The sequence below is a fragment of the Equus caballus genome, chromosome 1 (genome assembly GCF_041296265.1).
Source record: "Equus caballus isolate H_3958 breed thoroughbred chromosome 1, TB-T2T, whole genome shotgun sequence".
Taxonomy (NCBI): domain Eukaryota; kingdom Metazoa; phylum Chordata; class Mammalia; order Perissodactyla; family Equidae; genus Equus; species Equus caballus.
Window position 1 is genome coordinate 121,526,348 of NC_091684.1, and position 12,117 is coordinate 121,538,464.

Here is a 12,117-nt window from a genome sequence, read left to right on the forward strand (position 1 = left end):
TTTTGTACTAAACAATTCATTTGTTAGCTCAGCTATCTCTTTTGATGTACTTCATCATACTTAACTAAAGGAAGCCAACTGACACTTTACACATTCTATCTGGAAATCGTCTTGCCGAGGTACAGAAAATCATTAGGTAAATCTTCCATTTTACCACTGGCAATAGTTTCACCACTTGTTCTACCGCTATGTAACATGGATTACCATTTTTCCAACCTTTGATAGCTGTTTCCTTTCCATTTTTCCAGCTTCTATCCACAGGAAGTGTGCTCACCCTTTTCCAGTTTTTCCTAACAGTTTCTTCACTGTTTTCAATTTGTACCCGCTGCTCCATTCCAAAGTCAGTGTCACAATCTTTCTATTTTTGTTACAGTACCACCACACTTCTAAGAACTTATGATGTAGCAGTTAGCTTTGGTGCATATCAAACTATCCCCCAGAGTTTGTGGGTTAAAACAACAGTATTTATTATTTCTAATGATTCTGTGGGTCAGTTCAGTGGTTCTTCTGATCTGGGCCAGCCCAACTTGGCCTGGATGGTCTAGGATGGCCTCAATTACATAGTGAAGGTTGGCTTGACAGCAGGTTAGGTGACAGGGGTAATTTGGCAGTATGTTTCTCATCATTGCGTGGACTAGCCCAGCCTCCTTTATATGGTTACAGCATTCTTAATAGCAGCAAGAGAAGGTAAGCCCCAACATGCAAGTACTCTCTGTATCTCTGGTTGTGTCACATTTGCAGTTGTCCAGCTGGCAAAAGCAATACATGTGGCCAAGCCCAGAGTCAGTGTGGGTAGGTTCTACCCAAGGACTTGCATGCAGGGAATGGAATTATTGCACCCATTTTTGCACATATGGGGATGGATAATATAGAGGGGCTACCACAATGGCTTAAGGATTTAAACATTTTAGGGTAATGAACATTGGAGAGGGAACCAATAAATGACACTGAATAGACTAGTCAGAGAGTTCAGTGGACAATGAGGAGAATGTAGGCCCAGAAACAGAGGGGAGGCTACTTAAAAAGGAGGAGGCTCATAAACACTTGAATACAGATGAGAGGAACAATGGGAAGTGTCCACCAGATTAAATCGGCATGAAGGTGCATAATGATGTTTGAATGATTTCTTTTCATAGAGTGAGGGGGAAAATCCACCCAGAATAGGACAAAGGCTCAGATGTGAATAGGTAGTATCTGTGGAATGGCCTATTATTGGTCTTATGCTATAGCCTTTCCTGTGTATGATAGGGAATTTTTAAAATTCTAACAAAAAATCACTCTGAATATTACCAACCACATGGAAAATAATTACAGCATCTATTTGTAATTCATGGCAATCAGAGGGCAGATGATAATCTCCAGTGCATTTCTATGGTTTTTAAAAGGCACTGCAGGCTCTATTCCTGTCCTGGCCAGAATCCTGGTGATGCAGTTAGTAGATGGATGGGTCCAGCTGGAAGCTCCAATAGCAAGAACCTGTGGTAGATCTATGTTTAGAGTGGGAATGCCATGAATAATATGATGACCCTTAAAAGCATTTTCTTTAAATTTTGTTCAAGATTGAGATATTGAAGAAAAACAGAAAATTATAAATAAAAATTAATTTCTTCCTTTCAGTTGAAAATTGGGGATTTATTATATTCTGAGAAACACTCTATAACATTCTGTTTGGAGTAGTCTTTCATTTCACAAATATTTCATCAGACATAATGAGAATTAGTCAGCCATACTAGTTAATGACAGTGGTAACAATCTGTCATTCATGTTAACATTATTTCCAACTTCTTGAGTATGCTCTTCAAATATTCATGATTTTATAAAACAAAATCTTGAAATGCATATAAAACAATTAGAAATATGTAAAATAAAACTAATAATTTACTGCATTATTTGACTCCAGGATTTCAGCTAGTCCTTCTCTGGATAGTTATCATAGCGATTATGTGCAATATTGAAACTTAATACATGTGCATCCCTATTACCAATATAGAGAATACCTGTTTCTCTACTCCTTTGACAAGACCATATAAATTGCCTTTTTATAAATTGCCATTTTAGTAGGTGAGAAATAGTATGATTTCATTTTTCTGATTTTACATCAGATAAGCATTTTTTTTTCAGATGTTTCTTGGTAATTTGTATTTTATCTTTTGTGAATTTCCTGTTGAATATAAATTGCTCCTTTTTCCCCATTGGGTGGGTGATTGTTAACTGTAATCATTTTAGAAGTCCTTTATATATTCGAGGATCCAAACCTTTGTCAATTACACATGCTACAGATATTTCTTCCCAGTAGGTAGATTCCCCCCATGTTAAGACAGTCATTTTATGTTAATTTAAACTCATTTTTGTAAATATTGTGATAGAGGGATTTAAAACTATTTTTTTGCTAGATGGATGATATAGTACATTGTGCCAAAATTAGTCTTGATTTTCTTTTCTTTTTTTTTTGCTGAGGAAGATTGGCCCTGAGCTAGCATCTGTGCCAATCTTCTTTTTCTGTATGTGGGATGCTGCCACAGCATAGCCTGCCTGATGAGAAGTGTACAGGTCCGTGCCCAAGATCCAAAACCCATGAACCCCAGACAGCCAAAGAGGAGTACACAAACTTGACCACTATTCCTCTAGGCAGGTCCGTAACTTTTTTATTATGATATAATGTTAAACTTAAAGAAAGTGGCAAGAACAGAACAAAGGACTCCTATATTCACCCTACCCAGATTCATCAGATGTTTACATTTTGCCTCTCATTTATCATTCTTATTACTTTCTTTCTATATAGACATGGATAGATACCGACATCTGTGTGCACATGCATGCATGCACACACACAATTTATTTCCAAACCGTTTAAAAATAAGTTAGATAAATCATGTTCTTTCAAACCTAAGTACTGTAGAGTACATCTCCAATAACACTGATGTTCTCTTATACAACAACAGTTCATGAAAATTGGGATTGATTAAACGCTATTATCTAATATACAATTTATATTCAAATTTTGTCGACTGTCCCAATTTTGTTCTTTACAACTGTTGTTTAGGGATCCAGGATCAGACGTTGCATTTCATTTTCAGATCTTTTTGGTCTCCTTTCATCTAGTGTAATTTGTAGTGTTTATTTGTGATTCTTGACTTTTATGATTTTGAAGCATAAAAGTCAATTATTGTTTAAAATCTCTCTTAATTTGTGTTTGTCTGATGTTGCCCCATGGTTACATTTATGTTATGCATTTTTAGGAAGAATGTTATTGAATTCATGCTGGATCATTCTCAAAGCATCTTGCCAGAAGGCATATAATGTTGGTTCATACCAATATCAGTGATGTTAACTTTACTACTTGGTTAAAATGAAAAAAGTTTCTCCATAATTAACATTTTACCTTTGCAATTAATACAAAGAATCTTCTGGGAGATACTTTGAGACTAGGTAAATTGTCTGCTCCTAATCATACTTTCACTATTTAGCACAAACTGATGACTTTCTAATTCCTTCTTTAGTTATTACTTTGTATCCTAATGTCTGGAACAGTTTCCCCTTCACCCTCATTCATTGTTTCATTGGTTATATCAGTATGGACTCATGACTTTCATTTTATTCATTGTGTTTGAATGTATTACTATCTTTATTTTTATTTATTTATTTATTTTTTTGCTTGAGGAAGATTCACCTTGAGCTAACATCTGTGTCAATAATCCTTTATTTTGTATGTGTGTTCCCACCACGACATGGCTGCTGATGAGTCATGTAGGTTTGCACCCAGGAACAGAACCCGGGCTGCCAAAGTAGAGGGTGCCGAACTTAACCACCAGGAAACATGGCCATCCCCCGTATTTTTTTTAAAGTGTTTTAAATTTACAGAAAAACTGTGAAGATAGTATAGAGAGTTCCTATATTCTTGTTCAGAGTTCTTATTGAAGATAATATAGAAAATCTGACACCTATTTCCCTTATTGTTAACATTTTGCAGAAGTATGGTGCATACATTAAAATTAATGAATATCAATACATATTTTTTTAACTAAAAACAATACCCTAATCAAGTTTCCTTAGTGTTCACCTAATGTGCTTTATATGTCCTAGGATCTCACTCAGGATACCACATTAAGTTTACTTGTCATAGTGGCTGGCGCCATAGCTCAGGGGTTAGAGCACTTGTCTTGTAAGTTTACTTGTCATGTCTCCATGAACTCCTCTAGATTGTGACAGTTTCTCAGAATTTCCTTGTTTTTAATGATTTTGACACTGTTGAGGACTTCGGCAAGTATTTTGTAGAAGGTCCCTCAATTGGGATTTATTTGATTAAGTTCTCATAATTAAACTGGGGCTATCAATTTTGGGAAGGAGGATTACAGAGGAAAAGTACCATTTCCATCACATCATATCAATGGTACATAATATCACTATGACTTAGCACTGTTGATATTGAACCTGAACACCTGGCTGAGGTAGTTTGTCAGGTTTCTCCACTGTAAAGTTACTCCTTTCCCCCACTTTCCATAATATACTCTTTGGAAGTAAGTCACTGTGAGCAGCCAACACTTATGGAGAAGAGTTATGCTCTACTAACTTGAGGGGAAAGTATCTGCATAAATTATTCAGGATTCTTATGCATGGGATATATGTCTTATTTCCTCATTTGTTCATTTAGTAACTTATTAATCTATGCAAGTATGGGCTCATGGGTATTTATGTTATGTTTTGGAACATAATCCAACACTACTTTATTTTGTTACACATATTTTCCAAAATATACCTCCTTCAATATGGCTTCTGTGCCCTTTGACATGTTCCCATGTTTTCTCAAGCACTATTTTATTCCAACATTATTTTTCTTCAAAAATGAACTATTCAGTACTTACTCTTTTGATTTGAAATACCCTATTTATAATACAGGCATACCTTGTTTTATTGCACTTTGCAGATATTGCGTTTTTTTAAATATGATCCTCCACCAGCAAAAAGATTATGACTTACTGAAGACTCGGATAACGGTTAACATTTTTTAGCAATAAAGTATTTTTTTCTTAAAATTGGCCCTGAGCTAACATCTGTTGCCATTCTTCCTCCTTTTCCCCCTCCCCAAAGCACCAGTACATACTTGTATATCCTAGTGTAAGTCATTCTAGCTCCTCTATGTGGGATGCCACCACAAGCATGGGGTAACGAGTAGTGTGTAGGTCCGCGCCTAGGATCCAAACCGGTGAACCCTGGGCTGCTGAAGTGGAGTGTGCAAACTTAACCGCTTGGCCATGGAGCTGGCTCCCTAGAATAAAGTATTTTTAATTAATACTTTTTTTTAGACATAATGCTATTGCACACTTAATAGACTACAGCATAGTGTAAAGAACTTTTATATGTACTAGGAAACCAAGAAATTCTTGTGACTGGCTTTATTGTGATATTTGCTTTTTGCAGTTGTCTGGAACGGAACCAGCAATATCTCCAAGGTATGCTTATTTATGAATTTTTCATAAATACATGGGTTATATTCAGTTATATGATATTTTCCCATTATCATTTCTATACCAGCACTTGTGGCCCATCCAGAAATGACAAATGCATTAGTAAAATCATGAGGCACAGGCTTCCATTAGCCCATAGGCTCTTGGAAAAATCCTAAAACGAAGTGGTGTATGCAAGATTTTGTGCAGAGCTTAAAAATTACTAGGCTTAGGAAATTTGCTTGGGATCTAAAATTTATTTTTCTGTTACTGATTAACTTTCTCAATTCAAGACTTACACTTTAAATTTATGTTTTTTCTTTTTTGCTTTATGATTACTTACAATTTTCCAGTACCTCTTTCACTGCCTCACCTGGCCTTTTTCTGTATATTCCAACCAAGAAATACCACAAAAAACTTCTTAAATTAATTAACCTAATTAATTTAAATTAATGTTCCTGTGGCTTTGAAGTTTGGGAGAGAAACTGAGCCGTCCAAAAATGCTGGGTTATAAGAGGAACCACTCTCACCTTCCAGTGAGTAGTCACAGGAGCTTGTTTTACAGCCTTCTCTCAGCACGTAGACACTGCCCTATACTCCCCTTAGCTAGTTGCCAAAGTCCTTAAAATCTGCCTGTGAAAATTTACAATATACCATCCTCAAAGGTAATGTGTGAACCCTGAGAACAACTCCATCTTCCTAATTAAAATTTCCCTCATTTATACGTGGGGTGTCAAGTGTCCACAAATATCAAAAACCTATGTTACAGCGCCATCTGTCATCCAATCATGGGGGATGGGAGCACGGTAAAATTAAATTGCTGAGAACCCAGGCTCCCAGCAGCAGTGGAAGATGATGGTTACCATGAGGAGAAAGATCCGATTCCTGGAAAGAGCAGAGCTCAAGGAACCACTGCTGATGGACTTCAATGAAAAGAGGGTTAAAATACCTTTTAAATTACAGAATTAATAGAAAATAATTGCAAATATTAAAAAATAGAAGCTTGCAAGATAAAAATTAAAAGATTTATACACAGCATTCATTTTCTTATTTCATTTCATATTCCCTTTTAGACGTGTGTATACATTCAGATTTTTCAGGACGTTTACAAATATATTAGACCAAATCCATATCTATACCTATATAGACATAGAGATTTGGATATAGATAAAAGTATAGATATCAGATCTTTCATAACATTTGCACATATATTCAACCCAATATCTATCTATCTATGTATATTTCTATATATTTAATTAGAAAAAATATATATATTTAAGAATAATGAGATACATATGTGATACTCACATTTTGTTTTCCAAATTGATTTTTACTTGCAGTAAATCATAGCGTTTATTATTGCTAAGTATACAGATAAGTGTACACTATCACTAAGTAGACATTATTTTTGTTAGTATTTTGCATCAAATGACATACACCCTTTATTTTGTCTATGCCCCAAGTGATAAACACTCACTTTATTTCTTGTTTTTTTCACTTTTGCAGAAAATGCTGCAGAGAACATTCTTGTAAATCTCGTACCTCAGTCAAAATAAAACTGATGGGTCAAAAAACCCTACAGTGATATATATTGTATGTTAAACTGTGTAACTACCAAACATGCAGTTTTCAAACCTGAATATTAGCAATTCATTTTTTCCCCCAATCAGGATAACATGGCTTCTCCTATTAGCTTATCCTAGATTTGGGGGGAATATAGTGTTTATTGTTTTTATTTTGTTTTCTCTTCTGAAAACAACCTGCTTTTATGAGTTAATACATGGTTAAAATTCGTTTGTTTTTTTCTTATTAATTTTGGGCCAGTCTGTATTCTGAGTATTACACTGAAAACTACACTATATAGCAAATATTTTCCAAATATTTGACTGTTTTTTGTAGTCTTACCCTATTATACCTAAACATTATCAATAACAGAGAAAAATGCAAATTGTTAATTGTATTATTTCTGGATTTCATGTAAGCATCTACATTAGGAAAAGTAAGTTCTTAATTTTCATTTAAAACAATAATTGCATCTGGGATTTATGTACATGTATAGCAAAAGATGGGGACTCTAGGGTTGTTCTTTGAATGAATGGCTGATAAGCTACCATCTTTTTTAACCATCCACTCTAGATTACGGATTTTAATTAAAAGTTCATTCTTATTAAGCCAAGTTCTGTATTTTATAGAAAATATAGTCAATGAAAGATGGGAATGGAAATTCCCTGAAAGATGTGGGGCAGTGCTATTTTTACCGTTTTGGAGTATTTGCTTCTTACTATACTCTGTTTTTATTCTGGTACATTTGGCTAAATAATTATCTTAAGACATGCTCTACTTTGTAACCTATTCTCTTAACATTTCAAATTCAGAATTGACTTAGAAACATCTCAGAACTGACCTGTAAAAGTGCAGCTACAGAATCTATAAACTGGAGAATTTTCTTGACAAAGCGACCGAAATGTTTTGTCCTCAAAGCAATGGTAAAAAAAAGTTTGTTTTACGCTTCTTATGTACTACGCTAAAAAATAGCGACAATGTGGAAATTGACCATGGGGAGACAGAGCGTTCTGGAAATTGTTTTTTTCTTGACTTACGAATAGCCCTACGTGAGCCTCTGGTCTCCGGACACTGACTCCATCAGTACCGGGACGGCTGCCATCAAAGCGCCCTGGAAGGCAGGCGGCAGGAAAGCCGACCTAGTCCAAGGGTCTCAGCTCACTTGCTGAGCGCTGTGGGAAGGTCACATGACTGGTGGGTCGGACGGTGGCCCTCAAGAGCCAATCCTGTAAGCATCTGGGCGCCGCTGGAGGCGGGAGTAGATTCAGCGTCTTTGGCCCTCTGGACTCCATCGCTGTGGTCTACGTAGGGTCCGTTCAGGGTTAAGGTGCTAGCAGGGGTTTTCCTAGGGATCTTTTGCGCCATCGGGATTTATCTAGCCCCACTGCTAGTGACCACTGGCTCTCCCAAGGCTGATTCCTTCTGTGGAGTTTGCACCACTTTATTTATTTATTTATTTATTTTTGGTGAGGAACATTGGCCCTGAGGTAACATCCGTTGCCAAGATCCGTGCCAATTTCCCCTCTATTTTGTAGTGTGAGGCCACCACAGCATGGCTTGATGATCAGTGTGTAGGTCCACTCTTGGGATCTGAACCCAAACTCGGGACACCAAAAGCAAGGCCTGAACTTAACCACTATGCCACCAGCTGGCCCCTGCACCAGCAGATTTCAATAGTTAACTTTCAGCATATATAGGAATTAGCTATTTCAAGAAAATGTGAAAGTCTAGTTTTAATAGCTGTCATTTTTTATATTTATAAGGAAGTCCATAAGTAAAGTTGTCTATAGTGTTCCTTCTTATTTAGTGCTTTTTATCTTTACTTTAGCTTAATTCCATTGGTCAGAATTTTTTCAAATGTTTTTAGATGGATGTTGAGTTTTTTGTTTTGTTTAATGAGAAAACAACATTACTTAAGATAACTTTAGATTTGGATACTGATTGTTTATTTTAGTGTTTCACAGGCTTTTTCTTCCACTCCAAAATCTCCAGGAACAAAATTTCTTCCAGAATTTGACACATTATCTTTAAAATCTTGTGATTATTGCCAGTATAAAACTTTGCTTCCATTTTCAAGTTTTAGTGGTTTTTACCACCAATCTTTTAAATTCCAATTAATTTAATTTAAAGCAACTTAAAGTCGTTTGATTAATTTCAAAACTGCTGTTGGGCTTTCATTTTGAACCTCTCCTATATGCAAACCCTCCTCCTTTTAGCCACTACCCCTTAATCTCACCTTAGACCTATTGGTCTTCAGAATCTTTTTCAGATTTACCTCACTCTTATACCTCCTGTGCTATATCCTAGCTCAAGCTTCTGTGTCTGTTGTGGAAACCTCTTCGCTAGTACGTCTCACAGAGTAAGTCTGGGCGTGTTTTCCTTCCCATGTGTTGTAAGGTCTTTAGAATTTACCTGTCTGTATTTCACAATTTCAAAATTTATTTAAAAATATATTTCAAAATGTATTTCAAAAATTACTATAGAAGAGTGTTAACAAAGATAAGGGAGAAGCAGAGCAGGGAAAATTTAATAACATGAAATTTCTGATGTGACATTTAGCATTGATGTTCAACACTTGTTATAGCCATGTAATTTTCCTTTATAAAATATCCATAACAATATGCATAATTATTTTTGCTATGTTAACTTTCTAATTTTTGAAGGAAGAAGTTTTTGATAAAAATTCAAATTATTCCTAGAAAAAATTAATTTAATGAGGGACCATCATCTACCGTCTGACTCTGACAATTTGTTACTGCCAACATCCATACTTTGATGTCTCCTTTTTCAGACCTATGCTAGCAAAATAAATATATTTGTATTCCTCTGTATGTTTTCACACATAGACTTATGTATACAATGCCGATTGTTTTATTTTCAGCTAGATATACTGTGTCATATTATTGCCACACATTATTATTATTACTGTCCTTTTATTTTGTTAGAACATTATTACTCAGAAAAAATACGTGGAAAATATAGCCATATCCCACTGTAAAAGTGAGGACACTAAGGATAAGGTAGGTAGTGTAACTGGCAAAAGTTTACATAGGTATTAAGTGATGTGATCAAAACACTGTCACCTACATTTTCTCTACATCACCATTCTCTTCACTAGTGTGTAGGCATAAATATATTCTCATTGTCCTGAACTGTAAATATGTTAAACATTCGGTAACTCCTAATTTACTTCAAATGTTTGTATAGTAATGTGTTATAAAGATGTGCCATAATTTGTTTACCCAATTATTCATCATTCTGTGGTGGGTATATATAGTATTAAATTTGTTTCCCAATATTTGTTTTGTTTGCTTTACCAAAAAAAAACAGTATTGGAGTACAAATACCCTATACATTTATCTGCACTAGAGGCCCATTACATGTATATATATATATATATATATATATATATATATATATATATGTATATATATATATATATGTATATATATCTGTGTGTGTATATATATATATATATTTGTACAATTTTAATTTTCAAATCAAAGCCTGTCCATACCTCTGCAATTTTACTACGTAAAAGCACATCGTTCTCCAAGTTGTATTATTTCCTAATATAATATACATCATCTTGTAGAGTTATGTGATATATGACATAATATGAGAAGCATTTTTCGTTTTGAAAAAGGATATATAATCACATTTACAAATTAGAGTACATAATTCTTTCATTTTGCTTTAGCAGCTATTTCAGTGCTGTCTATTGCCTTCAGCTGAACCTTTCACATTGCTTTGATAGAGTTTGTTTGGGAGTGACATGATTAGTGGACTGATTACAGAGAACAATAGCCCAGAAAAGACAGCAGAGAGAAAGCAAAGCACAAAGGTGCTGTTCAGGGACAACCACTAGATTAGGTATTCCGGGAGGCTGTTGTGGGGGATTTGGTGTAAGTTCTGACCAGGTGTAATGCAAGCTAACTGACCATGTTTTAAGAATTTTGGTATTAAATAAAAGCCCTACTTTAATTTCTTATTGACCTGATAATGATTTAGTTTTATTGCATCAAAAAATTCAAGTCATGGAAGACAAACTTTGACTATTAGGGAAGCTCAAGAGTGCCCTCATAGTCCCAACCTCATTCTGTTTTTCTTTTCCATCATCCTCAATGTAGGCCTTTATACCCATCCATTTCGGGAGAAAGAGATGAGGAAGGCAATGAGGATTACTGTTACATCTCCTGACAGATGACATGTGTGTGGATCACTTATCCAGTCGTGAGACGTACTTGCTCCACTTATACGCTTACCAGTTGAGTTGGGGGTTCAGCACAGGGGCTTAGCATTTTCTTGTGGAGAAAATCACCTTATGTTGAATCATAGCTGTAACAATCACTAGATGTGGCATGACATGATTCATGAAAAAGACTTTGAACCACGTTTGAAGCATAGAACTAATTTAAGGATTATTTAGCCATTATCTTAATAGTTACATGCATTTATATCTCTTACCTTAATGATAAAAACAGAAAATATACAGGCATTCAAGAAAACCAATTTTAGAGAGGCGATATCAAGTATAATTAAGTGAGCACATTTCTTTCTTTTGTGGTGAGGAAGACCTGCCCTGAGCTAACATCCATTGCCAGTCTTCCCTTTTTTATCACTTACGGAAGATTAGCCCTGAGCTAACATTCATGCCAATCCTCCTCTCTTTGGTACGTGAGATGCCTCCACAGCATGACCAACGAGTGGAGTAGGTCCATGCCTGGGATTCAAACCCACAAGCTCGGGCTGCTGAAGTGGAAGAGCAGCCCTGAGAGCATATTTCATAAGGTCACACTTTTTGTGACAGAGCTATGATATTAGCCCAAACAATATAGTACATTCAAACTCAGTTTTAAGCACTAAACAATGACCTCATGAAGCATTTGGCATAAATTCTTTCTGTGACTCACTATTCTCTATTTCTTATTGCATCATTTCCCTGGGGGTACTATACTGAAATATTGGCTTTATCTCTAACTTTGGTCCTGGCTGTGAATGAACAGATACATCTAGATAGCCCCTGTCTCGGAAAATCCTTAAATGTGTTCATGAATGGGAAGTGTCAGTCTATGAAATGAGTTAACTCCCAATATCATGTTCACTGAGA

At 35.5% G+C, this 12,117-nt stretch overlaps 1 long non-coding RNA gene across 1 annotated transcript in view; it reads left to right on the forward strand.

The window, feature by feature from the left end:
- The first annotated feature begins 9,264 nt into the window (after positions 1 to 9,264).
- LOC111775558 (uncharacterized) overlaps positions 9,265 to 12,117 on the forward strand; it is a 31,586-nt gene continuing 28,733 nt past the window's right edge. The window contains exon 1 of the long non-coding RNA XR_002811260.2: positions 9,265 to 9,366. This is a non-coding gene — a long non-coding RNA (uncharacterized lncRNA). The remainder of the gene's footprint in view (positions 9,367 to 12,117) is intronic.